Source organism: Neofelis nebulosa, chromosome 1 (assembly GCF_028018385.1).
Source record: "Neofelis nebulosa isolate mNeoNeb1 chromosome 1, mNeoNeb1.pri, whole genome shotgun sequence".
Classification (NCBI taxonomy): Eukaryota; Metazoa; Chordata; class Mammalia; order Carnivora; family Felidae; genus Neofelis; species Neofelis nebulosa.
In genome coordinates, this window is record NC_080782.1 from 168,725,156 (window position 1) to 168,744,461 (window position 19,306).

The following is a 19,306-nucleotide window of genomic DNA, read 5'->3' on the forward strand; positions in this document are numbered from 1 at the left end:
CATTAAACTATCGTCCCTACTTTCTATATGTTTGAAAATATTCATAACAAAGTTTAAACAATTTGTGACCAAACTTTTAAAGTAAGACAAAACACAGGAAGTCCAGAAACAAAAATAACCTTTGTCATATTTATATTTATCCCCAAATTTGTATTTCCATTTGGGCGGCTCAGTAATAATCAATAGTCTTTTGATTTGAAATGGACAAGGTGCATGGAGAGAGGTTATACTGCAACATGTTTGTGATGTTTTCAAGATTTTGACGATGGCGTCAGTCCGTCAAATGCCATCCGTCTGAAAACATGTTAATTCTTACTCTGTGATTCTAGAAGCATTAGTGCCCAACTCCCTTGTAGTACGTGGCTTACCTGTCAGTGAGAATTTGGCACTTAAAAATAATGACTTCAGCTCATAGCAGTACATTCCTTTCATTTATTTTTACTGAAGAAAAATGTCAACACCAAGAGATTATCCATCCAGTACATTGAGATCTATGGCATATTTTGCATGGCCGCTGAGAAGATAACCCAGGCAAAATGCGTGCAGTGACTTGACTGGTAACTCTGCTGAATGAGAGAAAATGTGTTCTCTGTTTGTAATACATGGGAGAGTGCTTGTGTCAGATATGTGCAGGTCAAGTAACATCGCTGACCAATAATTTGACTTTCCATAATAGCAGCTTGCTTGAGGCATATATCAAGAAAAATACGCTTCCTGGATCAATTTAGATATGGTGAAACAAGGTTGCACACACATGGTGAAGAAGGAATTCAGCCTCCATAAACTATAGAGCGTGGTAGAATGATTATGTTGTCGCAACATGAAGCTGGGGAAGAAACACTCACCAAGAGCCCTTATTCGTGGTGCCCGGTCCCAGATGCTGCCTTGGTTACCAACATAAATTAAAGAAACATGCATTGCCCTCTAGCATCTTTTAATCTATTTGGGAGATGCCATACGTAAACTAAATGAATAGCCCTCATAAAGCACAATAGACTTAAGTAGAAATATAGTAACTTTCTGCACTAAAATCATGTTTCTACTGTAATATAGCATTGGTACTTGTGCAGAAAAAATTGGTTTTGGAGTTGAGGATATTAACAACAACAACAAAAAAGACGCTTTTGTTGATTTGTGTTGTTTTTGTGAAAGTAAAGTTTTAGCTTCGCAGGCATACAGTGGTAAAGACAGGATGGAGACCGAGGATATGAGACAGTGGGATCAGATAGTGAAAAAGGTGTGTGAAAATTTGTGAGACACTTATGAACAAACTCAATATGGAATAGAAGGCAGATTAAATAGATTTCATTGCAAATACTCTTTGAGATGGGTCACTATAAACGAGACCTTAGATTACCTGTACTCTATTATTTCTCCCTCTGTAGTTTTCCTTTTTTTTTTTAATTTAAACAAAATTTTTTTAATTTATTTCTTTTTGAGAGAGAGAGAGAGAGAGAGAGAGAGCACAAGTGGGGGGAGGAGCAGAGAGAGAGGGAGACACAGAATCCGAAATGGGCTCCAGGCTCTGAGCTGTCAGCACACAGCCTGACGCAGGGCTTGAACCCACAAACTGTGAGCTCATGACCTGAGTCAGAGCCAGACGGTCAACCGAGTGAGCCACCCAGGCGCCCCCCTCTGTAGTTGTCCTTTATGAATCATCCTAACTCCTGCAAACATGAAAATATCCAACAGATACTAGAATCACCTTAAATCCTTGAATACACCCTGCGTAGTTACCATGGGCTGAATTGTACCCCAAATTCTCATCTTGAAGTCCTTACCCCCTACACCTTAGAATGTGAGTGTCCTTGAATATGGAGTCTTCAAAGAGGTAATTACATTTAATGAGTTCATTAAGGTGGGCCCTAATTTAATATGACTGCTGTCCCATAAGAAGAGGGAATTTGGGCATTAGGTGTGAACAGAAAGACGAGGCTGTGAAGTCATAGAGAGAAGATGGCCATCTACAAGTCAAGGAGAAAGGTCTGAGCAGATCCCCTCTCGGGGTCCTAAGGAGCAAGGAACCTATACACCTTGATCTCAGACTTCTGGCCTCTAGAACTGTGAGAAAATAAATTTCTGTTGCTTAGGCCACCCAGTGGGTGGTACATCGTTAATGGCGCTTCTAGCAAACTAATTCAAGTTAAAATGCATATGTCTTAAAACAGCTGGAAAACATCGTAAAATGTTTGCTAGGACATCAGACTTCTCCTTCCTGCCTATCTTTCTATGATGCCCCAGGTTGGCTGAACAAGCTGAAAACTCAGAATGCCCTGTCTGCATCTGTACATTTTGCTGGGATACACGGTTCAGTCTTCAGGGCTTAGTTTCTTGGACATACTACACCAGTAACTAACAGTCCCACGTGGGCTGTGGAACATCATGAGGCTTCTTGAGACGTCTAGACAGCTGCTGGACACCTGACCTATGTACGACCGTGCTGCCACGCCGCCCCCAACAGAGCGCAACATTCTCACAAATAGTTTTTTCTTTTCTATAATAACGAATAGATAGCTATTTCCTGGGAGAGAAAACAGAGGACTCAGTTCTGTAGTCTTTCAAATATCAAATAAGTTTCCTTTCATTCTCCCCGGGGGGACGAGAAGAGAGAACTAAATCTCTTCAAGGCAAACTGGACATTGTGGATTGGATTTTAAAAAATACCGTATATGATGACAAACCGAACCTCCAAATGAGCCTGGAGGCCATACTTACCGGGGAAACGTGATCCTTCTGTTTATGTTTATTGTCAATGATTTTTTTTTAAATCAGATGGGACATCTGAAAATTTTTAGGCACTAATTGTCAAAGGCCATGAAGCCCTCTGGGTGATTTTTTCATTTCCTTAACAGATAGTTTAGTTTTAAAGTACATACTTTCCCTTGGCAGAGCGAGAGATGAAAAGCCTGCTATAAAATTGATTTGGCATCTACATAAAAGAAAGCTTTGTAAGGAGTAGTGCTAACCGAGAAGCTTTCTTCATCAGCATATGCCCTAAAATTAAAATGTCATTCAGATCTGAGGAACGTTCCCTGCCCAAACATCCCCAACAAAATCATATTCACTCTTAATTGTCATATTTTAGAGAGAAAAGCTATCTACTTTAACCTGTGGAATTTTTCTTTCAAGATTGCAAGACCCTCATATTGTGTGTTAGGCATATCCATTTTTAACCTAGTAGAACGTGTTGATGTAAGAAATGTTTTTACGATAAATTTTGGCTGTTCCCAGAACTGAATGACCCGGTACATGCCCTTCACAATGTTTATAGAAATACAAAGAGGTGAAGCATTTGGTCACGGGTCTTTAATCGTATTCTAGATCTCCATGGAACTAAACATTTTATCTGACTAGATGATTTGCCAGAAATTAATTAGTTTTGGAGCACCTGGGTGGCTCAGCCAGTTAAGCGACCGACTTCAGCTCGGGGCATGATCTTGCATCTTGTGCCTTCGAGCCCTGCGTCGGGCTCTGTGCCGACAGCTCAGAGCCTGGAACCTGCTTCGGATTCTGTGTCTCCCCCTCTCTCTCTCTCTCTCTCTGTCCCTCCCCCACTTGTGTTCTGTCTCTCAAAAATAAATGAACATTAAGCATAATTAATTAATTAATTAATTAGTTTCTTTGAGCCCCAAACAAAGCATCTTCCTACAAGAATTGCAAATAGCATCTATACATATGACGGTAAAAATCAAAAGGAGTCTTGAGATAGTTTAAGATGTGTGTCAGGAAATTCAAATATTACAGTGAAAATGTGCTATTTTACTTTTTTTTTGAATGCTTATTTATTTATTTATTTGAGAGAGAGGGAGAGAGAGAGAGCACACACATGCGTGAGCAGAGGTGGGGCAGAGGGAGAGGGAAAGAGACAATCACTAGCAGGCTCCATGATGTCAGCACAGAACCCAATTCGGGGCTTGAACCCATGATCCGAGATCGTGACCTGAATTGAAGCTGGATGCTCAACTGACTGAACCACCCATGTGCTATTTCACTTTTTAGAAATAGAATTCTTTCACAAAAATTTAGTAAACATGAAATTTAAAAAAGCTGGAAAGTGTATACTAGAATACTTCCTTCCATCTCTTCTACTGTGTTTGAAGTAGGACGACCTGGCCTGTAGGTTAAACTGTTCTGAATACCTGATAAAATGTCCTGATTAAACAATGATGGTTTAAGGTTAGATTGGAAAAGATTATAATTGCATGAATTTTGATTTCATAGAATTTGCCTTACAAGTATTTCCTTCACTGAATATTGTTTAAGTGGCAGTTATTTTTTTTTTTTATGTTTATTTTTGAGAGATACAGAGGGCAAGTGGCAGAGGGACAGAGAGAAAGAGGTGCCCCCAGGGGCCCCAGGTGTCCCTAAATGGGAGTTTCGTACATTGGGAGCACTAACAAGATTTAAGAAGAAGGGGGGCGCCTGGATGGCTCAGTTGGTTAAGCATCAGACTCTGGCTCAGGTCATGATCTCACGGTTCCGAGAGTTTAGCCCCATGCCTGGCTCTGTGCTGACAGCTCAGAGCCCGGATCCTGCTTCGGATTCTGCGTCTCCCTCTTTCTCTCTGCCCCTCCCCTGCTTGCAGTCTGTCTCCCTCTCAAAAACAAACAAACATTTAAAAAAATACAAAAAAAAAAGAAAAGATTTAACGAGGAAGGAAAGTCACTGGAAATATTCGAGCCAGTGTCTGGAGACGAAAACACCAAGTTTCTTTGAAACGGCCAGTTAGTGAATTTTTAACTATGAGGCTAGCCAAAATTGGACCACGTCTGTGCAATTATAAAGCCTCGAATGCTTCATGATCTTTCCCCTACCTACTGAATGAATTCCACCAGGCATTTTAACACACTATGAGGAAAACAAGTTTCATTCTTCTCAAGTTAGTTCATTCAATTCACTCCTATAGAACTTGATTCTATTGGCTTTTTTCTTTTCATATCTTGGTCATTGAATAACAATACTTTTTTTTTTTTTTTCTTTAATTTCAGGAGTAGAAGGTAGGAACTCATCACTTACAATCAACACCCAGTGTTCATAACAACAATCCTCCTTAATACCTCTCACCCATCGGGGTGCCTGGGTGGCTCAGCCGGTTGAGCGTCCGACTTCAGCTCGGGTCATGATCTCACAGTTTGTGGGTTCAAGCCCCATATCGGGCTCTGTGCTGACAGCTCAAGCCTGGAGCCTGCTTCAGATTCTGTGTCTCCCTCTCTCTCTGCCCCTCTCCTGCTCATGCTCCATCTCTCTCTCTCTCTCTCTCTCTCTCTCTATCTCTATCTCAAAAATAAATAAACTTTAAAAAAAATACCTGTCACCCATCTAGCCATCTCCCACTCACCTCCCCACCAGCAGCGCTCAGTTAGTTCTCTATTGTTAAGAGTCTCTTGTGGTTCGTTTCCCTCTCTTCTATTTTATCCCTCCCTTCCCATATAGTCATTTGAGTTTTTTTTTCTTATATTCCACATGTGGGTGAAATCATATGGTATTTGTCTTTCTCTGATTGACTTATTTCACTTAGCATAATACACTCTAGCTCCATCCATGTCATTGCAAATGGCATGATTTCATTCTTTTTGATGGCTGAGTAATATTCCATTATATATATATATATCCATATATATATATATATATATATATATATGGATATATATATATAATTATATAATTATATAATTATATATAATAATATATATAGAGAGAGTTTGGCTATTGTTGATAACGCTGCTATAAACATTGGGGTGCACGTGTCCCTGTGACTCTGTATTTTTGTATATTTTGTGTAAATACCTAATAGTGCAATTGCTAGATAGTAAGATGGTTCTATTTTTAGTTTCTTGACGAGCCTACATACTGTTCTCCAGAGTGGCTGCACCAGTTTGCATTCCCACCAACAGTGCAAGAGGGTTCTCCTTTCTCTGCATCCTCGCTAACACCTCTTGCTTCTTGTGGTGTTAATTTTAGCCATCTTGGCAGGTGTGAGGTGATGTCTGATCATGGTTTTGATTTGTGTTTCCCTGATGATGAATGATGCTGGGCATCTTTTCATGTGTCTGTGAGCCACCTGGATGTCTTCTTTGGAAAAGTGTCTATTCGTGTCTTCTGCTCATTTCTTCACTGGGCTGTTTATTCTTTAGGTGTTGAGTTTGATAAGTTCTTTATAGATTTTATATACTAACCTTCTATGAGATACAACATTTGCAAATATCTTCTCCCACTCTGTAGGCCACTTTTTAGTTTTGTTGATTATTTCCTCCCCTGTGCAGAAGGTCCCAAAGTTCTTGTTTGCTTTTATTTTCCTTGCCTTCGGTAATGTGTGAATAAGAAGCTGGTCCGGCTGAAGTCAAAGGGGTTGCTGCCTGTGTTCTCCTCTGGGATTTTAATGGCCTCCTGTCTCACATTTAGATATTTTATCCATTTTGAATTTATTTTTATGTATGGTCTAAGAAAGTGGTCCAGGTTCATTCTTCTGCATGTTGCTGTCCTGTTTTCCCAGCACCATTTACTGAAGGGACTGTCTTTTTTCCATTGGATATTCTTTCCTGCTTTGTTGAAGATTAGTTGGCTATAATAACATTTTTAATCGATAGCATTTGTTGTGTATTTTGATACTAATATTTATTACAACAAAGGTCCTATATGAAAAGTTTAATCTGATATTTTCTACCCACTCAAAGATGTTCAGATTTTGAAAAAAAGCAATGCAAATGAAATCAACCTGCTTTTTGTCACAGAATCTTGGGTTTGATAAGATGTCCTAGCAGACGTAAGCAACCTAATCTCACACTCGATTGCAGTATTCTGTTTTGTGATACCTTGGGAAGGGGTCATTGAGACCCTGGTTGAATTCTGTCCCTGTACCCAGTGTCTCCATTCATAGCAAATCCATGCCTGGAGTCCTCTCAGGGCTGCACAGAACTTCCTCACATGGAGTCAAACTCTGTCTTCCTGGAACTTCTGCCCTTGGTCAGATTTTGAACCTTACACCTGCAGAGAATCCATCTTACCCCCATTCCCTCTGCTCACTCTTCCCAGTGCAGTGAGTTTATTCTAATGCAGATTGTAATTTACTTTCCCACTAATGTTACAAGCTCCAAATCTCAGGTTCTGCTTTGAAATGGAACGTGAGGCTCATGCCATTCACACATTCCTGGAAACTGTGAATGCCCCTGGGTCTGTAGGTAATTAGATCAAATGGGAATCCTTGACTGAGATTTGCTCTGAGAGCCACTTGGACACTTGTGTAGAGATTGAAGGGGACAAAAATCCCAAATGGAGATTTGCAAAGTTTCTTGCCTTAGGAAGTCAGCCAGCACTACATTGTATCAAATACGCTGAAGGTTTCTGCTGGTTGGGAACTCTTCTTTTCTTTCTTGTTTTTGACCCCAAGAAACTTTTTTTTAAATGTTTTTATTTATGTTTGAGAGAGAACGAGAGAGAGAAAGAGACAGTGTGCAAGCAGGGGAAGGACAGAGAGAGGGATACAGAATCTGAAGCAGGCTCCAGGCTCCGAGCTGTCAGCACAGAGCCCGAAACGAGACTCAAACCCTCGAACCGTGAGATCATGACCTGAGTGGAAGTCAGTCGCTCAGCCAACTTGAGCCGCTCAGGTGTCCTTACAGCAGACTTTTTGACATTCTTTTCTAATTCTTTCATTCCTCTCATGTTTCTGTGCTGCCACAACTTCGTTATCTTTTAGTTACCTTGTCAAATTTCTGATTAGCTATTTAAAAAGGCAAACACTCCCAGTATGAAATAAGGCATTTCCCTTCTGTAACATTGGTTTCCCATATTTTGAAATTATTTTTTATCTTTCCATAAACTATGACTCCTAAAGCCATCATCACAGAACAGACTCAGAGTCTGTGAAAGATGGTTATCAACGGGAGGATTGCAATGTGACTTTTCGTATAATGTGATGGAGACGTTGGAATTTATATCAAAACTATTTGGGCAAGGATCACATTCCATGAATAAATAATCTTCCATATAAATATGGAAGCTGCATGTATACACTATGTTATAAATGAATAGTCATTCAACAAATGATATATACCATATACTCCATGCATATATATGTATGTAGGTGTATGTATATGTGTGTGTGTATATATATATATATATATATATATATATATATACACATATATATGTGTGTGTGTGTGTGTGTAGATATATATATGTGTAGATATATATATATATATATGTATATATCTTTTTGTTTTTCCATTTTCAAAACATTTTTCTCTTATGTTCTATCTCTGGTTATGACCATAGACTATCATAATTGTAAATTGAAAAGTTCAATTGGCTGCTGCACTATTTTGTATATTATGTGCATTACAGATATATTTTCATTTCACTAGACTTAATCGATCTATTATTTGATTACTCTGCATTCAGTGTCTTTCCTGAGATTTCACCTTAACCGGTTAGTGCTTACTATGCAATATTAGTAGCTTCTCTGTTTTCAAGATATTTAATTTCTGCCCAGAATTTTTTAAAAAAATGGATGGGGCGCCTGGGTGGCGCAGTCGGTTAAGCGTCCGACTTCAGCCAGGTCACGATCTCGCGGTCTGTGAGTTCGAGCCCCGCATCAGGCTCTGGGCTGATGGCTCGGAGCCTGGAGCCTGTTTCCGATTCTGTGTCCCCCTCTCTCTCTGCCCCTCCCCCGTTCATGCTCTGTCTCTCTCTGTCCCAAAAATAAATAAAAAAAAAAAAGTTGAAGAAAAAAAATGGAAAAAAAAGGATATTCAGCATGTTCGTATTTATCCCAAGCTATCTCGGCAATACTGTGTTCTTTCTAACAGAGTCACATAATCACAAGATGAGCTAATTAATTTATCGAGTTCTATGAAAACAGCAGATTCTGTGGCTTGCACCCTCCCCGGCTCTTAATCATGGAATTATTCATTCAGTGGCAGCTGAGACTGGCTGGTGAATAACTCGACGCATTTTTTAGGATCATTTCCTCATAAGCTGACATTCTGCTTTGTAAATGTAAACTAGATAGTATGTAACCATAATGGCATTTTAGAAGTCATGATAAGGGTGCATAGCATATGGAAAATCGTTTTTACCTGCAGTGATGAGATAAAATAGGTGATTTCATTAACGGAGCACAAACAAGATTTAGTAGAGCTTGATGTTGAAACTTGTGATTTATCGTATGCAGCCCAAAATGGAGTAAATGGACCAATGCCCTGGGGGAACATGTTAAGGGCTGGGAATTTACCATCAAGATATGCTGGAAGCAACAGGTGGTGGGGGGGGGGGCAGCGGAGGGGGAGGAAACTCAGCAAGATGAAAAGGAAGAGGTGAATATGGAAAGCATACCTTGTCTCCTCTTTTTTTTCCACCATATTCACATATGGCCAACAAAGAACACTTTGAAAAATTAGGTAAATGAGCTCGAAAGCATCCTTCTGTAGCTTGGAGAACACCAAGCTATTCTTTGAGCCCTCAGAGAAAATAAACAAATCCCTCCTTTTAAGCCGGTGTGATGATAGATGCAGAGAACATCAAAGCGATGTTAGTTTCAGCAACGTCAGCGGCTGTAAGTTCAAGAACCTCTTCGGGAAGAAAGAAAATAATGACCATAACTCCATGATACTGTAATCAGCCCAAATGAATGGTTAAAAACGTGTAACAGAGAGCAGACGTGCTACCTACAATATCTGCCTGGGAGAAATAAACAAACCCTACACTTTCTAGATCTCTACTTGATGCAGCCTTCCTTCCTTCCTTCCTTCCTTCCTTCCTTCCTTCCTTCCTTCCTTCCTTCTTTCCACTATAGCTCTTGTCCACCAAGATTTCCAAACACAAAAGCGTCCGGAACTGAGGCTTGCTCTGCTCTCTTCCTGGAGAGCTGCCCTCAGCTCTCTGCCCGACAGGCCAGGAAAGTCTCGGCAGAGAGAGACCTTGTTTCCTTGTCCTTCCCAGGCTTAATTTCCTTATCCCTTCCAGGCTCACAGTTCTCTGAGATAATTGTCACATCCGTTTCTTAGCTTATTGCCCATTTGCTCCCACAAAAGTGAAAGCTCTATGAGCCCAGAGACCGTCTCTCTCGCGTGTGCCTGCAAGAGGGCCTGATCTCTAGCAGGTACTCAATAGAAACGTGATGAATGAATGCACCTAAGGAGAAACTCGCAACAAAAATGAATTGTGCTTCTGTCTTTTTTCTCACTTCAGGTATCTTTAAAGCAAACCGAGTAAAGTGTTTGCTTTTTAAAAGTGGCACAGGAACATGATTCACCACACCTGGAGATATGGCAAATACACTGCACCCAAACTGACAGCAAAAGGTTAAGTCCTACCCCACCGTGTACTCAGTGAGTGCATGGTACTCAAAGTACCTAAATGCATGAAGATACTATTTTTTTCAAGAACCGCATTCCACAGGGTGAATCTCAGTGAATGAGGGTTACTGGAAAATGCACTGCGCGTGATTCCATCATCCACTGTTTGACTTCAAGAGTAGGGATGATATCAGGTGTGCAATCCTGCGCTTGAATTTCAGCGGAAGACCATTCCCCTCTTTAACAGAATAGCGACCGCAGCTGGCGCTTTCCTAAGACCGGGCTTTCCTGGGCGCTGCTACCCCTCGATTCAGGCAGACGACAGGAAGGCAGAATAAGGTTAGATTCCTTCCACAAAGGCCTCCCACAGCGACGGAAAAGTAGCCGAAGAGAATTCATGATATTTCCTCCCTCCGCCAACTGAGTCTGATGCAAGTAAGCCCCAAACTCTCCCCCCCTCCAGCTGCAGAGTCCATTTTCTTTATTTTGAAAGTTAATTCCACTCACAGCTGGAACTCAAAGCAGAAAGTGAGTTAAAAGTGAGTTGTGTGTTAAAAAAAGGAAAAAAAAGCCTCCTTGAATTTGATCTTGTAGTTGTTACAAGGACAAAAAGTAATATTCCTCAAGCCAAAAGGAGCCTCATTATTTTGTTTCAGGTTACAGGCTTGAGAGCAGTGATCTGGGTAGCAACACCATGCTTTCATACGTGTGTAAACATTATCTACTTGGGTTGAAGCCGCACGGGGCCACCATGGTATGGCATTTCCTAAATAGGTTACATCTTTCATGGCACAAAGGGCAGAATGTGATGAGATCTAACTACGATCAGAGGCTTACTAGATGTGCTGTTAACATTTTTCCAACTCTAAACACTTTTGAGGGCTTTGTACACTTTTAAGGCACCTGTTCAGGTCCACAGCTGCACCTGCAGGCTAAGCAAGTTCTTTGGTTTACCAAGTTTCTTGAATTGCATATTTTCAGACTCCTTAAAATACGAAGGGAGGAAAGTAAACGATGCATAAAGGTAATATTCTCCGTTGACAAATCTCTAAAATCCTTAAAGGGTAATTTTCGCTGATATTTTTTTTTAGACGAAGCTATTCTCTGTGCTTCCAATGAGATTCCTCAAAAGCTCTGAGAAAGTCGTGTGTGTAGGCGCTATGCACGGGAAAGTCTCCAAGCAATGCCTCATGGTTCTCTACACCTCCTGGGGAGAGAGTTGGGATTACGTATTATTCTTACCATTTTTAATATTCTGGAGTTTCATCTTGTCTATCATATTAATACAGTTTAGCATGTGTATGAGTTTCCTCTTTCCACTATAAAAATTACCACACACTTAGTGGCGTAAAACAATACAAATGTATCCATTTACAATCTGGGTATCAGAAGTCTGAAATGAGGATTACAGGTCTATGATCAAAGGGTCAGCAGGGCGAGTTCTTTTTGGAGGCTCCAGGGGAGAATATGTTCCTTCTAGAATCTTCTAGGTGCTAGAAGCTGCCGGCACCACCTATATTATGGCCTCATCATGCCCAGCTCTGTCTCCCGTCATCCTGCTTACTCATCTCTGATCCCCTGCTCCTCTCTTCACTTATATCAGGCTCATCCAGGACAATGCTGGATAATGTCCCCATTGCAAGATTCTTAATTTCATAAAATCTACAGGACCCTCTTACCCGGTGTGGTAACAAAGTCACAGGTTCTAGGGATTAGGATGTAGACATCTTTGGGGGAAGCATTGTTCAGTCTACTGCAGCATGTAAACTATAGATGTAAAATACATATTAGCAAATAATTCAGCCACGCTGGGAAGACCAGGCTGCAGTTACTGACAATCACTCTGAAAACATATTACGGGGATAAAGTAATACCTAATTCATTAATAGAGCTGTTATCACTACATACGTGCTCTTTTGGCAGTATTCTTGAATAACAAGCATCGCAGTTCAAAACGCTGATAAGAATGTTAAGTATTTTATTTTATTTTATTTTATTTTATTTTATTTTATTTTAATTCCGGCGTAGTTAACGCACAGTGCTAGACTAGGTTCAGAGGTACAATCTAGTGATTCAGCAGTTCCATACATTATTCAGGACTCATCAAGATAACTGCACTCTTAATCTTCCCCATCCCCCCCACCTCCCCTCTGCTAACCACCAGTTTGTTCTCTGTAGTTCAGTTTGTTTTTTGGGTTTCGCTCTCTGTCTTTTTGTTCCCTTTGTTCTTTTGCTTCGTTTCTTAAATTCCACAAATGAACAAAATCATATGGTATTTGTCTTTCTCTGATTGGCTTATTTCGCTTCGCATTATACTCTCTAGCTCCATCTATGTTGTTGCAAAAGGCAAGATTTCATTCTTTTTCGTGACTGAATAATATTCCATTGTCCACATCTTCTTTATTCACTCATCTATTGATGGACACTTGGGCTGCTTCCATAGTTTGCTGTTTTAAATGATACGCAGGGGTGCATACAGCCCTTCAAATGACTGTTTTTGTACTTTTTTGATAAATACCCAGGAGTGTGATTACTAGCTTGTAGGGTAGTTCTATTGTTAATTTTTTTGAGGAACCTCCATACTGGTTTTCACAGTGGCCGTACCAGTTTGCATTCTTACCAACTGTGCATGAGGGAACCTTTTTCTCCACATCCTCACCAACGCCTGGTGTTTCTTGAGTTTTTGATTCTAGCCATTCTGACAGGTATAAGGTGGTATCTCATTGTGGTTTTGATTTGCATTTCCCTGATGATGAGTGCTATTGAGTATCCTTCTATGTGTCCGTTAGCTATCTGGATGTCTTCTTTGAAGAAATGTCTGTTCATGTCTTCTGCCTATTTTTTAACCAGGTTATTTGTTTCCCTGGTGTTGAGTTGTATAAACCCTTTATATATTTTGGACACAACACTTTATCAGATATGTCATTTATAAATATCTTTTCCCGTCAGTAGGTTGTCTTTGCTGTGCAGAAGCTTTTTCTCCTGATGAAGTCCCAATAGTTTATTTTTGCTTTTGTTTCCCTTGGCTCAGGAGACATATAAAAACAAACAAACAAGCAAACAAAAAACAAAAAAAAATTTCCATGGCCGATGTCAGAGAAATCACTGCCTGTGCTTTCTTGTAGGAGTTTTATGGTTTCAGGTCTCACACTTAGGTCTGAATCCATTTTGAATTTATTCTTGTGTATGGTATAAAAAAGTGGTCCGGTTTCATTCTCTTACATGTAGCTATACAGTTTTCTCAACACCATTTTTTGAAGGGACTATTTTTTTCCCATTGCATATTCTTGCTTCTTTTGTAGAAGATTAATTGACTGTATCATCATGGGTTTATTTCTGGGCTCTCCATTCTGTTCCACTGATCTATGTGTCTATTCTTGTGCCAGTACCATACTGTTTTGATAACTACAGCTTTGTAGTATACCTTGAAATCTGGGATTGTGATACCTCCAGTTTTGTTCTACTTTTTCAAGATTGCTTTGGCTGTTTGCGGTCTTTTGGGATTCCGTACAAATTTTAGGATTTGTTTTAGTTCAGTGAAAAATGCTGTTGGTATTTTGATAGGGATTGCATTGATTCTGTAAGTTGCTTTGAGTAGCACGAACATTCAAAAATAATTAATTTTTCCACTCCATAAGCGTGGAATACCTTTATGTTTGTGTCATTTGTTTTTTTCTTTTTTTAATTTTTTTAACGTTTTATTTATTTTTGAGACAGTGAGAGACAGAGCATGAACGGGGGAGGGTCAGAGAGAGAGGGAGGGAGACACAGAATCTGAAACTGGCTCCAGGTTCTGAGCAGTCAGCACAGAGCCCAAAGCGGGGCTCGAACTCATGGACAGTGAGATCGTGACCTGAGCCGAAGTCGGACGCTTAACCGACTGAGCCACCCAGGCGCCCCAATGTGTCATTTGTTTTTTTCACTAATGTTTCATTGCTTTCAGAGTACAGGTCTTTCACCACTCTGGTTGAATCTGTTCCTAGGTGCAGTTGTATATTGAGATGTTTTCTTAATTTCTCCTTCTGCTACTTTTGTATTAGTGTACAGAAATGCTATCAATTTCTGGATATTCATTTTGTATCCTGCAAATTAACTGAATTCATTTATCCCTTCTAACGGTTTTTGGGAAATGTAAGTTGGCCCAGCCACTATGGAAAACAATATGGACATTCCTCAAAAAATTAGAAATAGAAACACCATATGATCTAATAATTCCACGAGTGGCCACTTACCCAAAGAAAACAAAACCACGAATTTGAAAAGATATATGCATGCAGCATCGTTTACAATAGCCAAGATATTAAAGCAAGTTAAGCGTCCACTGATGAATGAATGCATAAGGAAAGATGTGATTTATATACAATGGAATATTACATAGCCACGGATAAGAAATGGCTCATGCCATTTGCACCAACATGGATGGATTTAGAGGGTATTATGCTATGCAAGTGAAATAAGTCAGACTGGGAAAAACTAATACCATATGATTTCACTTGTAAGTGGAATCTAAAACAGCAAATGAATAAAAAAGTAAAAAGCAGAATCATACCTATAAATACAGAGAACAACCTAATGGTTGCCAGAGGAGATTGGGGGGTGGGCAAAAGAGGTGCAGGGCAACGGGAGATACAGGCTTCCAGTTATCGAATGAATAAGGCACAGGAATAAAAGGCACAGAATTGTGAACATGGTCAATGATATTGTAATAGTGTTGTATGGTAGCAGATAGTAACTACACTTGTGGCGAGCATAACATAACGTATAGAGTTGTCAGGTGACTGTGCTGTGTCCCTGAAACTAATGTAACACTCTGTGTCAACTATACTCAAATAAAACAAAACTAAACAAAATAAATAAATAAAATGGCAGTACAGACATAAAAAGAATTCTCAATATTATACGACATCAATTCTAATCCTAAATATAAACACTATATTTTATTTCTTTATGAAAAACATTCAGAAGAGTTGCTTTCTTCAACCTTTTCAAAGTATTGTCATGTTATTATTTCATTCATTTTCAAAGTTCAGCATTTATACTTCCCCCAAAGTAAGTTATCATTCAGGATGAAGTGTGTTTTCATGGAAAACAAATGTTAAATCATAGGTCCGCACACGCACATACTGTTAATACAATTACATTGTTTATCTGTCATAAGGGAGATTTGAAAATTGAATCCTAGAACAGTGCTCAGGTTAAGAGTCATATAACATACAGAAGCCATGGTAATTAAACTCTTTTGGCAATATGTAAATTATATCTAGACTCAATTTGAATCATATTTCTAGAACTAAATTTTTAGATACTACCCTTTGATGGTTATTCACAAGACTTTTGAGTGATGTGATATGATTAGATTGCTGTTTTTCAATTTGATTTGATTTGTCTAAAGACCTCTAAAAATCTCTTTGTATTCCTCATGACAATATAAGCAAAACCCTAGTTGTTACTTAGGATTGGGATAATTTCATTTTAAAGACACCTGGTTTTTATTGCCATGATCTCTTACTTGTTGTGTTGCATGAGTGCATGTGTATGTGTGTGAATGTAATTATGCAGGAATCATTTCCCTTATGAAAAAAATAGGTTTTTAAGTGGTTTTAAGGGGAAGGGAATATCTATCACTTTTTTCCTTATAGTTATCTTTCCAATTATTTGACTATAGGTGGAAATATTTTACCATAAATTTATCTAGAACATAAAAATATATGAGTATATGTTAAATATATATTATTGTTAATTATATGATAATTACATCATATTATGTAATCATACATTATTATATAATTATAGTATACTTACAATTTTATTAAATTAAAATTATATTGATTATAATTATTTAACATTATTTTCATAGCATACTCATATGTTATATAAACAAGCAGTCTACAAACTAATCTGAGATACTGTTATTAGTATGGTTATTATTATTATTATTAATTATTATTATTACTAATACTATCGTTTTGTAAAATTTATCCTCAACTTTTTTCTCATCTTGTTTAGGTTGTGTGAACAAAGGCAGATAATCTTCCCAATCATCAAATGAGAATTATAGCATGGCTCTTTCTGTCCTCTTTCCTCTCACCTCCCCCCCAAAAAATAGTCCATCTGAAAGAGTTGATTAGGAGAGTAGTGACAGCTACATTCAAGAAAGATGTAGAGTCTATCATGACTCTCATAGATATAGAATTATCTGAAGTCAGACATCAATGGTGAAGACTCCTTTTATTACTGATACTCAGGAATCCTGCATCTCTTAGCTACTCCTATGTCCTGATTTTTTTTTCTGAAATGTACAGCCAAAATACCCAAATTGAGGTTGTTTTTAACTTTTATCATATTAAGTCATACTGAAGAAATGAACATAATGATGATCAAAGAGAATGCCAGCTCACCAATAATAATCCATTCCATTTTGTTCAGTAAGGAAAAATACATTGTAATAAACAGCATGCTTGATATCTACTAGGCAATATCCATGCATCACTTGTTCTAATTCTTCATATTAGGTATTATTCTTATTTCTATTTTGAAGATGAGAATATTGAGACATAGGCATCCGATTCTGCCCTAAACAAATGGCATAAAACAGATGAAAATACTGCCTTTAGCTTAATTGAAAGGCAGCTCATGAACAGCACGAGTTGAGTGAGGGACTCAGTTTTGCTAGTACTCAATGCCCATAGCACATGATAACCAACTCAGTGACCTATAAAAGCACCCGCATTCCCTTTAGTTACTTCAGTTCAAGGGTATGATGGCCAAATAGGTAGACAGACTGGGTAGGTCAAGGGAGGGATGCCTGTATATTGAAAATGGCTCAGCTCTTTCCCTCAAATTGAAAGGGGAATAATTAAACACGAAATGCACCAATTTTTCAAGTAAGTAATTTGATTCATGCTTCTTCCTTAAGATTATGTTTTTGAAAGCAATGACCTATTATGATCCTGAAATAAGGAAAAATCATATAAGTGCTTAGATAGTATTGGGGTTTTAACTCTTCTTTTGATTTTTTTTTTTTTTAATGTACTAAGTACTGAGAAGCAACATTGGCTCAAGATTTTTGGCTTTATTTTAGGCTCTCTATTTTTTTCCGCACTAATAAAAGAGCTCAGAAATAAACCTATTCTAAACAGTGGAAGAAAGAAAAATCTAATAAATAAAGAAGCAGAAAATTAATTTTTAGACTACCCACAGAACAAATTATAATCATCTTCTGAATGTCACATACAGAAGTTGAGATATTAACTTCAGACATTTTCCCCCCACGATGAATCCTGGTTTTATTAAGTTTTCAATAGTAGATGAAAATTCACATTTTATTAAGTCTTCAGAAAATATCCCAGGAAATACTGTGCTTCAGTGAGTATCAAATAGAAGCACATGTAAACACTCACACTGTGCATTTAAAGCAAATTAATTTAATTTTATTTTAAAATACAATTTGCTTCAGTGCTGCTTGCAGAAGATATAGTTTTCATTTACTAGAAATTAAATACGAATCTCTAGAAAATAAAGCATAATTATCTCTTAACATCGCAACTTGCACACTCATCTGGAGAGGACTATTTCTCATAAGGGAAGAAAGCATGAAGAGTATCTTGAACTGTTTATTGATATGAAGCCTTTATTGATCTGGTGCTTATATAACATGAAGGAAGATCCTCAAGATGTTCTCATACATTTGCTGCAACTGTGAAAACTTCCAGATGTCATTTTTGTTAGGTCTTCCGCAGTCCTTGACTACAAGTTTTATCCATATAGGTAAATGCTTTCATTAAAATATTTTCCCCTCTCATTTTATAGGGGATGAACGTTGTCTACTGAACAGACAATCTCAGGAGAGTGACAGAGTTTGGAGCGGAAGTGAGTGAAACTAAAGGAAATGATAAAAAGAGGATAGATTGTTCTTGAAAAGTAGCCAAAAGCCATGTTCTCATTAGCCATGTAGCTGTGAATTTCTATACTCAATGCAGTCATTAATATTGACTAACAGAATGAAAAACAGATGAAATTAGTAAGCACCTGTTGTATGAATATAAATTTTGTAAAACCAAATGTTAAAAAAAACTGAGTAAAGTGGCGAATAATAAATGACTGTGCTTGAAGAGACAAAATGCCAGTTTTGTAGTTGAACAATTTGAAATCAGGCCTAGAACATGACAGAAATTTCTTATGAATTAATATTGGATCAGTTAATGTCTTTTTTTAAAAAAATGATATGGATACATGCCTTCTCATTTATATAAATCAAGGTAATCGTGACATAATAATTTTTAAAGTAAAATTAGTGTATAAAATTATTTGTTTCAAATGTAAAACATTATATTTCAACAACTGTATGCACTACAAAGCCATCACCACCAAAAGTCTAATTACCATCCATCACCATATAGTTCGCCCTCTTCATGCAATTTACCCAACCTCCTTTCTCTCTGGTAACCATCAGTCTGTTTTCTATCATTTTGTTTTTGTATTCTTTTGTTTGCCTATTTTTTTTATTCTAAATATGAGTTAAATTGTGTGGTATTTGTTTTTCTCTGCCTGTCTTATTTCACTTAACATCATACATTTCAGGTTCATCTATGTTGTTGCAAATGGCAATGCTTCATTTTCCTTTATGGCTGAGTAGTATTCCAGTGTGTGTGTGTGTGTGTGTGTGTGTGTGTGTACACACACGTGTGTGCATGTGCATACCACATCTTCTTTATTCATCTATCTATGGACACTTAGGTTGTTTCCATATCTTGGCTACTGTAAACAATAATGCAATAAACATGGGAGTATATATATTTTTGAATTCGTTTTTTGTATTCTTTGGATAAATACCCAGAAGGGGAATTGCTAGATCCTATGATGTTTCCATTCTTAATTTTTTGAGGAACGTGTATACTGTTTTCCACAGTGGCTGCACCAACTGATGTTCCCACCAACAGTGAAAGAGGGTTCCCTCTTCTTCACACCTTCTTCAACACTTGTATTCCTTCCATTTTTAAAAATAGCCATTC